Source organism: Pezoporus flaviventris, unplaced genomic scaffold (genome assembly GCF_033815535.1).
Source record: "Pezoporus flaviventris isolate CSIRO_AGI_PZ_B2104156 unplaced genomic scaffold, CSIRO_AGI_Pfla_v1 ptg000001l, whole genome shotgun sequence".
NCBI lineage: Eukaryota > Metazoa > Chordata > Aves > Psittaciformes > Psittacidae > Pezoporus > Pezoporus flaviventris.
The window spans coordinates 9618734-9633858 of NW_026892549.1; the positions used below are offsets into that span (position 1 = coordinate 9618734).

The 15125-nt window shown below is 41.0% G+C and overlaps 2 protein-coding genes across 4 annotated transcripts in view; both read right to left on the minus strand.

Moving 5' to 3' along the window:
• NCKAP5 (NCK associated protein 5) overlaps window positions 1–15125 on the minus strand; it is a 507525-nt gene that overhangs the window by 472735 nt on the left and 19665 nt on the right. Inside the window, exon 1 of one of the 3 annotated variants that reach the window (XM_061442334.1) lies at window positions 12382–12474. The exons of the other annotated variants lie outside the window; for them this stretch is intronic. The gene's annotated coding sequence lies outside the window, so the exon portion shown is untranslated. Of the gene's footprint in view, window positions 1–12381; window positions 12475–15125 lie in introns of those variants that run through there. 3 annotated transcript variants of the gene reach the window in all.
• The window catches only part of ZRANB3 (zinc finger RANBP2-type containing 3), a 487195-nt gene that overhangs the window by 22954 nt on the left and 449116 nt on the right, over window positions 1–15125 (minus strand). The gene's annotated exons all lie outside the window — the stretch shown is intronic.

Here is a 15125-nt window from a genome sequence, read left to right on the forward strand (position 1 = left end):
TTTCTCAAAAGCATGTTGAAAATTACTCCATGAGGGGTTTAGCATTTCTGCATTGAGGCTGTGGCTATGCTTCTACCACCTTGCTTCTGCCTAAAAATGCCTCTCACCTCAGACAGCAATTAGAAATCCAATTAGAAACCTCAAATCCTGTGCAAATCTTTGTTTCAACTCCAGTGATTCCATTTTTCTTTGAGGGAGATGAAATAATCATCATTTATCTCCAATCTCAGGTCTTCTAAACCACCTGCTGTTCTCATTACTCTCCTCTCAGCTCTTGCTAACCCTCTGGAAGTGTGGCGCTCCGAGCTCAAGGCAGGATTCCATCTGAGCTTTCACCAACGCTGAGGTGAGCAGAGTAATTACATCTGACACTCCGCCTATAACATTCTGGAACTGTATTTGCCTTTTTATAACTCCATCATGTAGTTGGCACACAGCTAAGTAGCCAAAGCCTTGTGATACATGATGTATTTAATTTCCAAAAATAGAACTATATTTCCAGTTTAACCTCTGTTCTGATGCCATCCTTCAGAATGTTCCATGCCCCTCTTCTTCGTTTTGAGTCATAACAAATTTTGTAACTGCATCTGCTGCTTCACTATCTAACTTGTTAAAGGAAAATGCTGACCAGAACTGAGTATACATCAGGTCTGATCTGCCCCAACTCCAGAAGCCTTCTAGTTCCATACTAAGCCACTGCTCACCACTCAGACAGGTGAACAGTTGACTTTAAGGTTGTTTGAAAAATCTGTTTTGTTATGGCAATGGTCTCTAGGGCACCTTACCTAACTGGCTTATGAGAAATGGCTTTTGGGACTGTCAAAAAGATCTTTGCCTAAAAAGTACCTAAAAACTCTCAGATATATCAAAGATACTGCTTCCACCCTGTCAGTAGTTCAGTTATTCTACCATAATTATATTATTTGTAAAGATAAAAGTCTTGATTGTCTTATCCTAGAATCCATAAGGAATCAGTATTTGATCAGACGGCTCTAGTATCCACTAGGTCTTCCACATTTTTCACTGTAAAGGTAATTGCTGTGCTTATTTTTCTTCTCTTTCTTGGGATTATAATTAATGAAATCTTACAGATATCCACTAACAGTTGAGAAACCACTCCAGCAAAATTCTTAGGTGCTCTATAGATCAAGCCTGATGTTCACTGGACCCTTTAACTGGAAAATCAAAAACTTACTCTTTCCTTGCATTGGTCTGCACACCTACCCTGTTATTAAAATTAATTTCATTAAGCATGTGACCACAATTAACTGTTTGCTGAAGAATGAAACAAAAAAAGGCATTGACCACTCCAGTCCTGCTTGCTTTACCCTTTATTTTCTCTCTTTTGCTGCTTTTTCTTTTTTCCTTATTCCTAATATATTCGTAGTACCCCCGATTATCTTTTATACCTTTCTCAAGCAAAATTTTCAGAACTCATCTCACCAAGTAAGCATAACACGACTCGCACAAATCCATAAAAACTTTTTTGAGACATTTCCTGAAAAAACATTTGCTTGCTCTATTGCTACTGATATATATATGCTGTGGATCAGCTCGATTCAAGTAGATTCCAGAGGAAGAACAGTTCACGGGCTACCAAATATAATTCTCCTCACAAGAATCCACTGCAGAAAGCCTGATGAAGAGATCTGCACTGTGCATCACGTCACTCTAATCTGCATGTTGTTAAAAGGTCAAAGCTCAGACTTAACCATTCCCTTCCTTGCACTTTGAAACGCACCACATTCTCTAGAATCTATTTGATGAGTGACTTCTACCACAGACCTGTACGGACTGTAAAAGTATCTCAACCACATTTCAGGGTTAGTCTTTTTTAAAGTTCTTCCCTTCTAGGATCATTATGAACTTCCCTCAATTTTTTCCAATACTCAACTACTACCACGTGGCTTCTCGCTTGTACCCAGCTCCCTCTTCATAAATAAGTCAAGTAAATGCTTAAATAGTTTCTTAAATGTCATAAATTCCCTACAAAGTTTTAAATTATTTATCATTGGCAGGTATCTGGAAATTAGCCTACACATATTAGTCCAAGAGATAAAGAGACATAACATTTTACTGACTGCTAGGGAAAGGCTGGCAGTACTGAAGAGGGAGCTGTCAGTAGTAATGACAACATGGAAAAAATAAATAGAAAAAAAGGAAGAAAATTCTACTCCTTTCCTCCTCCTCCTTCTTTCCTCCCTTTACTCCTTTGGTGACCCGAGTACAATTTGCTAACAGCCCATCTTCTCCAACACAGTTGCAGATTCACTGCCCTTTTGAACCCAGCCAAAAATCTTATTTGAAGCCCCTACAGCACCAAGTATGAAAAACAACACAAAGCAGGAGAATGCTAACAGCATTTATCATGTACTTACAACTCCCTTTGTAAAATTCTATAGTCAATATTCTACATTCTGTGTCTGTTCAAATGAAGAACCCAAAAGAGTAATGCTATTCCTCATAAAAAATGCTTTCACCAGCACTTCCTGCAGGTGAGGTTAAAAGGCTAGCAACTGGTCTCATTTGAAATACGAATGTACTCAAAGATTACTCCTCTATTCTTCACTCTTGAGGTAGGTTTTAAAATGGAAAAGGAAAAATAAGAAATGCTACTAGGTAAGAATACATAAATTCATACAGTTTTGATAGATTTTATCATACTAACATATGCTTAGAAATTCTTTAGCAATTAAGTATTGTGCAGTCAAGAATACAAGCACTGCAGTTTCTTCAGGAGGCCTCATTTTGCCTCATTTTGTGTCTCACTCTCTCCTGACTCTGCCATGCTTAACAAGCAGTAATTACTTTACTACAGAAGAATTACATTTGAAAGCTTTATTCTAGAAATACAAAGTCTGATTTAGCATTTCAGAAACAGAAACCAATATTAAAATGAATGAAAAAATAGGTAGGACATTAAAATTTTTCACCAGTAAATAGTAACTGAATGCAAAGTGTTATGAGAAGTCTTAAGAAAGTTTTGTGTAATGAAATGCAGCGTTATATTGTGTCACATTATATCAGTGTATATACCTGCACTACCTCTGAATCATCTCACATAACCCTAAGTTGGCAGTGCATCTATGTCAGCATGATGCCCTGCCCTATTCTATTTAACCCAACCCAAACCATTGTACCCAACTGCAGTTAATGCAGCTATATTTCTTTTGGGACAAAGCTAGCTCAAAAACTACATTGTGACACGTAGACCTACACAGAACAGTTGCACAAGTGCAGTTTGAATGGATAAACTGTGCCATTTTTCAATTAAGTGACTTAATGGATGCAGTACTTCAAATCTGTTCCCATGGCAATGGAGAAATAGCAGTGGAAATACAGGCAGTTTCCTCTTCCACTTGCAGTACATGAAGGAGAACAGAAACCTTTTCTCCATTTGAATGAACAAAAGTAGACACATTTTCCAGTGCAAACATGTAAAGCCAAAATCTTTCCCATGTCCTGACCACAGTAAAATTCATGAATAAACAGAAAAGATTTGCCAACAAAGTCAAAATCTTGGGTTTTGCTTTGTCAGACCAACAGGGGTTAGGACTGATTCACAGAAACATCCTGCTCCCATTCCTCCTGAGCTAAAAATCAAAGCACTGTTGGAAGAAGAGTCCCAGATGTTCTTTCAAGAGGGCAAATAAAGGGAGAGACAGCCTGTAAGGTAGCCTCAGCTTTGCTGACAAGTCATGACTTTCCGTTGTGTTTGGAAACAGAAAAGCTAGCACAGTAGATGAAGCAGAGAGCTGCACCACACTAAAAGGGATCCCCCAGAATATCTTCAATACTGAGATCAAACAAAACATAGGCAGCTATCACATGGTCTGCATCAAAATAACAGTAAATTCCAAGAAAAACAACATTCAAATCAATTATTCTAGCTGCCTCTGCACCCATCTCTACCTTAGGAGTCTGCACCCTCCCATCACTCCCAAAGAGAAAGTACCTCCAAAGCTGCTAACCTCATTAAACAAGGAGATTTCCTCTGGAAAAATATGTCCCTTCCACCACATTGCCCTACTGTTGAGTTGTCTCAGTCTAGCCTGACTCAACCTTTGGAAAACCTTGCTTTTAGGCAGGCCCCTAAATCAGGTGCTGAGAAAGCACCAAGACTGCATCATTGTGCTGTGATTGAAGGGAGCATTATGGATCACCGATCCCGAGTGTCCGGATACATATCACATTGTCTATTGTAGCAGCCTGTTATTAATCTTTGCATTCTCCTTGTACCTAAAACCACCAGTCAGAAACAAGAACTCCATTCTGCCAGACTTGCACTGTAGATAGGTCTATCTACAACTCTCATGCACACACAGTGCACACATTAAAGTGTAACAGGCTGTCCTGCGTACCGGGGAACTAAACTAGAAGGTAGTCAGTCCTTTTGCTAACTTTCTAAGCTCAAACACCTGAAAAATTAATGCAAAGATTATCTTGCTGAAGTACTTGTAGTAGTAGTGGAAAGTTCATAGGCAGACTCCTTAGTTGCTTTAAATGAAGCTGCAGATACTAAATTTAATCGGAAACCCAACCAAAGAACGCTGACATTTTGCAACATTTTCCGTAAGAAAATTCAGAGATTCAAAAATATACTGATGAAGTCTCAGAATAATCATCCTGACTTTTAATGCTTATGTAAAACATCATTAGCATGCCACATGCCATCCATCACCTATTGTCAATCTTTAGAGGCCTAGGTCAGGTTCTCCTGTTTCTCTTGCAGAGCCCAGATAACCAGTTTCCTCTTTTTTTCCCTAATGCATTTATCATTAAGAGCTTAATTTAGGCCTTTCTGATACCATCATTTCAGATCTAGCACTGGCAGTAAATCTGGATCAAGGCACAGCCTCATCCTAGGAAAGGAAAGTGAGAGCAGAGATATTTGAAAGCAGTCCCCGGGACAAATACCGTTCTGATTACATTGTCTGCCCACCTTACTGAAAAGTCCTTTCTCTGCCTTATTTTCATCTCCTGAGCATTAGCCATGAAACAACATGATGCAATAATATACATCCTTTCAATAAACACACAGTAGTGTCACTGTGTCCTGAAATCCAGAACTCTGCTTTCCATCTCATACCACATAACACAAAGCCGAGCACTAAAAACTGAAGGGCTCCAACACAAGAGACGCAGGTCTTCCACTACCCTGCCTTCAAATTAAATAATAAACAGGATTAAATGGAACTTAATTTAATTCCATGGGAAATTCACACCCATTCCATGGGAGTGCATCTCTTGCTAGCCTTCAGCACTGTATGAATGTCTCTTTTTATTAATAAATGCTCCTCTATCCCAGCCGCTGTGTTTGTGTGTCTGTCTCCTTGTCAATCTCAACATGTGGTTTTTCTAATCTCTTGCCTATAAATCCTCAAAAATCCATCACCAGGATATTCTGAAACAAATAGTACTGGATGTCTTTGCACATGTAAACTGCAATATATGCAAACATTTACAATATATTGTTGAATTGAACACAACACATGCAGCTGGGTATTTTTTGTTAATATTAATAAGACAATTCTTTTCTTTATAAAGGACACAGAGGCAGGTTCTCTTTGCTGGCTGTACTGTGACAGCCCATGCTCCTCATCTGCAAGGAACAGTCTTTATACCCACCATGAAGCCCAGGGGATAAGAACTTCGGTTGTTCACTTTTGCAATGGTTTTGTGTGCGAGATGAGCATGGTTTGGAGACACATTGTATTTGGTTTCTCAGAGAAAGCACTGAGAAACTATGCCACTTCATCCCTGGTAGCTGAGTCACTGGAACTTGGCTGGCCCAGACATGATTTATGTATGTGCTGTACAGACTACTGCAGTAATTTCATAACAAGAGTATGACAATGACCTTGACATGCCTTCTGTTCTCTGTTGGTTTTAGCAGTTTTAATGAGTACGTCTTTCTTAACCAAGGTATCAAGATGTGATCCATTAGATTACCCACACAGATGATAGCTTCTAAATTCATTTTAAAATTGCAGTGAATGGATTTAAGAGTTATTATGAACAAGTCAGAGACAGCGCCTGCCAAAAGCCTGATTAGGCTCCCAGCCATCATTTTTCAGACATGGGAAAAACTGTGAAAGTAAATCTCCAATTAGGATGCTTGTGTTCTTTTAAATTAATGTTTCATTCCAATTTTGTTTCCTAGTTCATGTCATTTTCTGAGGAATTCATGTGCTGAAATCACCTCTTTGATGAGCCACAGACAAGAAGCTTAGTGTGCTTTGATGTGGGAAAGGAAAATGTGCCCTCTTTGTTGGTTCTGTGGAACCAACTTGCAAATCAAGGAATTGTCACGATCACTGTAGTGTTAATGCAGGGTAAGCCCTAATTTTTTTTTTTTTTTTTTTTCAGCCAATAAAGGCTGGAAGAAGCAGCTTGTCCAAAGAGTTACAAGCAACCAAGTAAGGATGAGAGGTTCCATAATTACCTAAGCTTCCCTCTTCCTTTTTCTTCAAAGCATCATGAAGCAGTGGACTGGGAAATCAACCTATGTTTGGGCAGGGAGCTCTGCAGGACAAAGCCATGCCAGCTAGACATCAAAGAACTACAAACCCCTAGCGTATCACTCCATACATGTGCAACCTTTGCATCTCTTAAACAGCAAATAGCATGACTGAATCACAGTAACAAGTCCATCTTTGGCCCTATACCTTCCAAAGACAGGAGGAAATGACCAAGAATATCCAGAGCATTCGTAACTGACACATCCCAACTACAGAGACAGAGAGAACTGACTTTGAGTACAGATGAATAGCTATCAATCTCGAATCAAAGGAGGTAGGTGCTGTAAGACTTTGTACTTTCTGACCTCACTGCATTTAGAAACATTAGTAATTACATTTCTGTATCTGGTTTTCATATACAGCATGGTGCTTCAAAGTGAAAGTCACATTAAAAATAGATTTGATTAGATGTGCTAAGTGCTACTGCAAAGTGCAGCATGCCTTCAACTCCTGTGGACTTTTGTGAGAATGGAAAGTACCAAGCACTTTGCAAGACTTGGTCAGGTATGACAGACATTTCTCCTCTTACTGTTTCAGCAGTTTTTCATATGCATTCTGTATCAGTAAAAGGGATAAATTCTCCTGTAGTTATTACAAGCTGGATCACATATGACACATAAAAAGTTTATTCCTCACATACCTTGTTCAGTAAAACCTATACTGTTAATTTTAGAATTAGAAATACATAGTTCTGTTAAGTTTTACAGCCCCTTTGCACTGATTGTACACAGCAGAGAGAAAGCTGTTACTGCACTTTATGCTGCTAGGGAATTTTTGATGCTTTTTTGAGCAAGTTTCTTCCAGGTCAGTTCCATGTACAAAGTAGGCTGAGAATTAATAATGTTAATAGGAATGTGTATTAATCACCCAATTGATTTTTAAAAGACATTTCTAGCCAGCAAAGGGTGCCAGAATGAATGATATATAGTCACCCTGATTCCATAAGCCATCTGCAGCTCCTCATGAAGCTAAAAAGTAAACTCTTCAAAGAAAACTAATAATATTCAGATGCAAAAATACAGAAAGAATGAAAGGAAAAAACATATTCCCTCCATTATGAGTCAGCTCCCCTGCAAAAAAAGAAACCTGGAGCAGTTACATTTGGGAACCAGTCATGTTTCTACTTCTATATTCTTTTCCATTCCTTTGATCTAAAAAATCTCAGCCACTGGGGACTGAACCAATCCAGGAGATTTACATGGCTTCTCAGTTTGCTCTCAGGTGCTTATCACATTCTCTACTGCAGGCACTTTTCAACAATTAATTTTCATTTCAGTCTGGAAAACACATGTGCTAATATGAAAAAGATATTAACAGGGAAGACCACTTCTCTTAAACCCCCACCGACCTCTGCATTAAGAAATTGATATTCTGTTTCTGGCTGTGCCATGAATCCATGCAAATTACTTCAGCGCTGGTTCCTCACTCTTCTCACACGCACCTAACTTTCTTTTACACTACATTTCATTGCTGAAAAGGCCCAAATTAGTAATACTGCCCTACGATCAGCCAAACTTTTATGAAGACAATTCCTTTTCTGAGAGGAAGTGTCACTACCTGTAGCCAAAACCAGATACGCTGTCATTGTAACATCCAAAAGTGCTCTGCAGCAGGAAGGATATGAAGACCTGAAGAAAGAAAGAGCAAGCTTACACCACTAGCAGAGGGCTAAAATCTGAACTCTTTGTCCTCCATTAAATGACACTTTCTGGTAAAATACTCCTAGCAAAGTAGCAACAGAGGCTAGTAGCTGTTGTTGGCAGCCATACAACAAACTTGATTATACAGCCATATCCAGTCCTTCATTGCCAGGCTATCCATGAAGGAATACCTTAAATCCAGAGAAGCCAATGAAAGACATGCCTGTGTCAATCATTTCTGTGCTTGAGGTCCTCACAAAGGAAAGGTGTGAGCAGGAGTAAGCCTAAGTGTACATGCTCTAGAAACAGAAAGCCTACATTTTACCTGTCCGGAATCAGAAAATCCTCCCAGTAGACAACTTCTGAGAGTGACATGAACTCTGATACTGATTTTAGCCTGCCATTTTACTGCCTCCAACATGTACACAGAGACCCCTAGCTGCAATTTTGCTTAGGACAAGCATTTGCCTGAGTACCGTTTAACATAATTTTAATTAAATAGTCAGGTTTCATTTTTAGCAACCACCACATGAAGCTGCAAGACTGTATATTACCATTGTCCTACACAGAACACCTGCCAAGGACTTACAAGTTTTCAGTGGCATGAGTTTGTCGCTCATCTGTGCAGTTTTCCACGGAACGTTTTCCACTTGGTGGAAGGGTAGCTAAAATGTACATTATTCCCTACAAAAGTAATCAGAACAGTCTGTCTCTGAGCAGTGTGATATCTACCTCAAACCCCTGTGAAAACTTATGTATCCTCAGGCATTATTTGATTCTTATGAGAGAAACACTGGGAAGCCCTTTAAAAGTCAGTTACACAACCTTTTACGCTTAGACAAAGTGCTGACTTCCCATTGCTTTCAAGTTACTCAGCTCACAGGCAGTCCCAAAGGTGGGATGCATGTAGCTCTAGAAGCACAACAGGAACAGGACTGAGATGGACTGCACAAGGCAGACTGCTGAAAAGCTGTAGGCTTGCCTGCCCTAAGAGGCAGCCACCTGCATATAGAGCTGCCAGACAAGCCTAGCTGTGTTGGAGTCCAACTAGATGCGCCAGATGCTTACTACAATGTCAGATGCGCCCGGGCATACAGGCCCCTGAATGTCCTGACCACCCTCTCCTGAGGGCTGCCGTGAGGCCAAACACAACAAATGCCAGATGTGGCCAGAGCCAGGCATAAGCTGGGCCAGGTCTGTTTTGAGGGCAATTTAATTGTCCGCTTGTACCCAACTAATTCTGTGTTCACACCTACTACTAAGATTCCCCCTTTTCTCTGGGGTCTTGGAAGAGTATTTGGTTTTGTTTCTCTTATCATCTCTTGACAAAAACAGGTATCATGACTGATTCAGCAGGGAAGTGAAGGCCAGACTTGCCCTTACACTTTCATTTGCAACCTGATTTGTGTGAACCTCAGGAAACACACGATCCTGCAGAAGTGATACATGAACCCTTATTTCTCTGACTAAAACAGAAGATTTAAAATCACTTATAGCTTCATAGGACCAGCATGCTCAGCAGGAGAACTGCTTTTATCAGCTAACTCACTTAACACAGTAATGAGCTCTTGGCCAAGAAATAGGTTATGCTGAATCCTACTGGATCAATGGAAAGGGGAAAAAGCTCAGCTTATTTGAGTACTCCATCCTCTAAATGTACACAGCAGGATGCCAAGACTGCCCACATATGCTATATGAAGGAAATTCAACCCAATTCTATAACATGATAGGTGCCTTTTCCTATCCATCTTGCTTTGTTTCACTTATACTCAAGATATTAGGATTTAAGCAAACAGGGGGAGAAAAGGCTGAGAGGAGAATAAGGGGGAGAAAAAAGGCTGAGCCCTCATTACATCTTGTTTCCAAATCTTCTGCCACTTCAGTTAAATTCAGTCAATTTTCACTGGTAAAATATCTATTGGAGAAGAACAATAGAATGATCAGCTGAAGTAGTAACTCTGTTTGAATTAAAATACTGATGAGCAAAACTCTTAAAAAAAAATACTGAATAATATGCATAAAATGCAAATGAGATTGTGCTTGAGCATGTGAAGTAGAAGAGATATGGAAGCTAGACAGGGGAAGAGGAGACTACAGTCCTGTTCCTGTTGCTTACATAAAGATGATCATACTGGGGTTTTGCCCTAATTTAGGGCAAAATCTCAATATCAAAGCAACTTCAAACATGTTCCCCATGGTAAAGAAGTTCTGCAGGGAGGACAGGTGTACCTGGACAAGGGGAGCACGTCAGCTGCCTTACATTTATGCCAGGTGCCTGCTTTCACCTGCAGTAACCACCGAGGATCTCTAAACAACTTCCTGTTTAGAGACACACATCTGTGTACCACACTGTGACGTACCGACCCATATACAAAAATAACTGGGCAAGCAGGAAGAGAACCTGTAAGAACTTGTAAGGCCCAAGACTGCACCGGATTCTTCCCCATCACTCTAGTTATGGTAAGCAGAATATCTGCCTTTCACAAGTCAGCTCTGATCTAATCCTAAATGAACTAGTCCTGAGACATGCAGATCTGCAGCTGGTTCATGCTCAGGCTGATGAGCACAGCTGAGAACACCAGTACCGTGCTCCCACAGCCACACAGGTGCCTGCCCAGTAACTCCGCATGGAGACTGCCTGGGCAATGCAGGTGTGGTAACCCAATCCAACTCATACGTATTTTATAGGCATATTCGATATAACATTGCCATTTATCGCTTCAATATTTAGAGACATGTTACAGTACAATACAACACAATACAATATAAAAGAGCACTGGTTTGGACATCCATGGCTGGGAACCACTCTTTTGAAAACAAACAAGCAAACATCATAGTGAAGACTGACCCACTCACTTGGTTCACCTGCATCCCAAAGTAATTTTTCTGGCCCAGGGTTTGTCATACAATACTTCGGGCTGAAAAACCACCCTATGCCACTACTAAGGCAAAGTGTGCCTTAGGAACAACCTAATCTGATGATCTCCAATAAAGGTCTCTAACTATGTCAATGAGCAAGCAGCTGACTCCTCCCTGTTTATTGAAAAGAAATTAATTTACTATAAGTGAACATATTCAAACAAGAAATGTCGCATTAAGAACAATGATAAGATGTTATTTCATTTCAAAGGAGACAGATCTGTCTTCCTAAACTCTATGAGGAGGATTTCCTGTTAGCTCTGCCAGTAAGTAACAAGTCACTCATTTGACACCACTGTCTATAAAAAGAGATGGATCATGCCTGAGTTGCTGAAAAGAAAGGATTTTGAGACCTGTGAATGAAAAGTGCTATGGCACAAAAGCAGATAGATATGCAGGACAGTGGTTATTCATCACCCTTGTCTTCTAATAAGAGCTTTCCAGATACCAAAGCAATTTCTGAAAATAGCTTCATCAGTTTTGATTAATATCTACACAGTGGCATTATTTCTTTCCTTGTAAGGGGAAAAGAAAAAAAAAAGTATACTTTAAAATCATCTATAAAGTATGATTGAAGTGTACGTTAGAAAACCTCTTAAAACAAATAATTTCTTATTTTCAGACCAGCCTCCAGAAACGCTCTCATCATATTTAAGCTAATACATAGCTATCTATGTGACTTTTGAAAAGCATGGACTGATACATAAGCATTAAAGGGCTGTGAGACACCACTTCTTCAGCCATGGTTAACTGAGGGAGACTCAGAACTCTCATAAATTCTTTCATGTAGAAATATAAAAATCATGTGTAAGTAGAGTGACATGAAGTCTTGGGAAGCAGCTGGCAGTTGCTAGATATTCACTGTCAAGCATATGAATTTTGACCTTCCCTTTACAACCAATCAAGTTATCAGCAAAAGCAAAGTATTCACCATTCTACTTTTTCCTGCTTGAGGCTACAAACCTTAATGTTATCTCAATATGCATTATGAATTCATACACTTCATTAGGAATTACTAGGCAGAGAAACATGAAGTAGGCACTTTACAGAATTTCTCACACCGTGAGGAAGAATGCTGGGGAATTGCAGAGAGCTCGTGTACAGGGGGTATAGAAGTATGAAGTAAGGGTCACCCCAGAAATGCAACTTACTAACTCCTGATCGGTAGAATATCAAAATGTGTTTGAAGGAATGTTTTTTTAAAAATACAAAGACTACAGTTATTGATGCCACTGCCATTATTCAGGGTCACACTGATTGGGCATTCCTTTTTAACTCCCGCAGAACCAGACAGAGCCCACCTGAGGAACTTCAGCCTCCTGCACGCCCATGCGAGCCCTCCGGACCTCCCAAGATGTCAGAAGGGCGTTTCAGTCACAACGACGGCCCGCCGCTGCCCGCCGGCTTCGGGCCCCCGCGGGCCGCCTGGGGCCACTACTCCCGCAGCGGTCGCAGGGCCGGCGTCGTTCCTAGCCCTTTGCTGCCATCTGGCGGGCAGTGGCCGCCACGGCCCGGTCCCCGTGCTTGAGGCGGAGGTCTCCCATCACGGCTCAGACACAACGGCCTCAACCCGGGGCTGTCACGCCTGTCCAACGGTGTGACCGTGAGCTGAGTGGGGAGTGGGCACGGTGTACTTTACAGTCGAGAAGCCGCGGGGCCTAATCCAGCTGGGAGACTGGCACCAAAATCGCTCGGGTACGACTATGCCGACCATGAATTTCTCTCTTTAGCCTTTGTCTCGATTATTCAACAAGTGAAAGATTGGCACTATAGGCTATTTCTCACCCAGTCAGCCTCTTTTCTCATGTATGCAAATCTGCACACAGGGGATTTTGTGCCCATTTTTCATTTAAAAGGGAGCTAGAAGGGTATAAATGCATCTCAGTCCTTCATGCTTCTCCTGTTCCCAACCGGTCATCATTTTCATTTATTGTTTGTGCTATCCTTTAAAACTAATCACACTTTGTTTTTCTAGCTTTCCATTCTGCTGTCTTTTGCTATTGCATGAGAAATAGCAGAAGTGACTCAGGAAGCAACTTGGAGGAATAATGCAGTGAGTACACCCCCCCCCCCCCCCCCCCAGCTGACTGATGCACCTCTTTATGAACCCCACATAAGCAAACAGCAGCTCCAACACTGCCAGTGCAAGGGACAGGAGTTTTGACTTCCTCTTCTGTTATCTTTAGGTGTATAAACCGAACCAAAGATGTAAAGGATTATTCTAAATGATGACAGAATAAGAAAGAAATGTAATAATCTACCACTGTGGGTTTGGTAGTGAAAGGGTTAAAATAATTGAAAGCAATAAAATGTGGCAAATTACTTAATAATGCCAGCAAAACACCGAGAATTTTCTACTGGACTTATTTTCTGGTTTCTAAGAGATTTTTATTTTATTAAAACTGCTCCAAATCTTCCTTTTCTCTTCTTTTCTAGATCATTCCTAACTATGTTGTGTCAGATTAGGTGGTCATCACAGGGAGCTGCCCCAGAAGTGCCACGAGGTATCCTGCTCTCCAGGATTGGTACCCTTCGGCCTCTCTCCCTCCTCTCTAGGCCGGATTCCCACAAAGCTGCAATTCCCATAGTTTGTCTAAGGGGAAAAAAAAAAATAATCTCCTGCATACAATAGTTGGGAGTTTGGTGGAAAAGAAATCTACTCCCTCACTCCCTCTTTCTGGAAGCCCAGATTAGGTGGGTATACAGAAAGTGACACCAGACCACAGCTCCGATCCAGTCTGGACTTGCACTCTTGCCCCTTGGCAGATGTACTCCAGTATCCCACAAACCTGACAGTGCCTTGGCTGACACCCGCATCTAAGGCATCTTTGATATTATAGGAATCTGTTGAGTAACTTTCTGTAGACTGACCCACTAGGCCAAAAGGCAGCAGTAGGCTCTTAATGGCACTTTTGCTAAGGCAAGGCACAAAGCAGGGCTGAAACAAAGCATTCTGCAACATTCAAACCAGAGAAAAAAAAAAAAAAACAACCAAAAAGAAAACCCAACCAACCCACCATAGAATCATGGAATCATAGACTGGTTTGGGTTGGAAAGGACGTTAAAGTTTATAAAGTTCCAAACTCCCAGCCACCTTCCACCAGACCAAGTTCCTCAAAACCCCATCCAACCCGGCCTCAAACACTTCCAGGGATGTGGCAGCCGTAACTTTTTTGGGCAAGCTGTTCCAGTGCCTCACCACCCTCACAGGGAAGAATTTCTTCCTAATAGCTAACCTAAATCTACCCTCTCCTGGTTTAAAGCCATTGCCCCTTGTTGTGGCCTATCACTGCCTGGCCTTTGTCAGAAGTCCCTCTCCAGCCTTCCTGTAGGTCCATTTAGTTATCGGAAGGCTGCTCTAAGTTCTCCCCAGAGCCTTCTCTCCTCCAGGCTGAACAACCCCACCTCTCTCAGCCTGTCTTGACAGGAGAGGTGCTCCAGCCTTTCGATCATGTTCATGGCCTCCTCTGGACTCCCTCCAGCAGGTCCATGTCCTTCCTATGTTGGGGGCCCCAGAAATATTACTAATACATATTACATATTTATACATTATCCCAGACATGTTATAACATACTACGTTCAAGAAAAATTCAATACTGTGCAGGTGCACAAAAAAAAAGGGACAAACAAGGAGTTTCAAGTTTTTTGAATCCATTTTACAGAAACAAGAATAAGTTAAAATAAGAGGTTCTTTCCCATGCATCTCACTGGGGAAAAAGAGATCTGGAACAAAGTAAATACTCTCTGGAAAGATTTTTAAAAGACATTTGCTGTCAAAAGAAAAGGTTTGTGTCAAAACAGCAATGCCAGAACAAAAGAAGGGCTCTCTGCAGATGACATTAATAGCACCTGCAGTGTTAGGTAAGTCTTTTGTCTAGACCTACTATTTACAGGTTCTTCTGCTGTGGAGCAAGTGGTCAATCAACCTGAAAGGTGGCATCATATCACTACCCAAGAAGGCAACAATCAACCTCAATTAAATGGCTCAGCTGAGGTTTCCAGTCAGAGGTGAAAACAGCCACCTTGGTCTGAGTTCAGGTGGCTT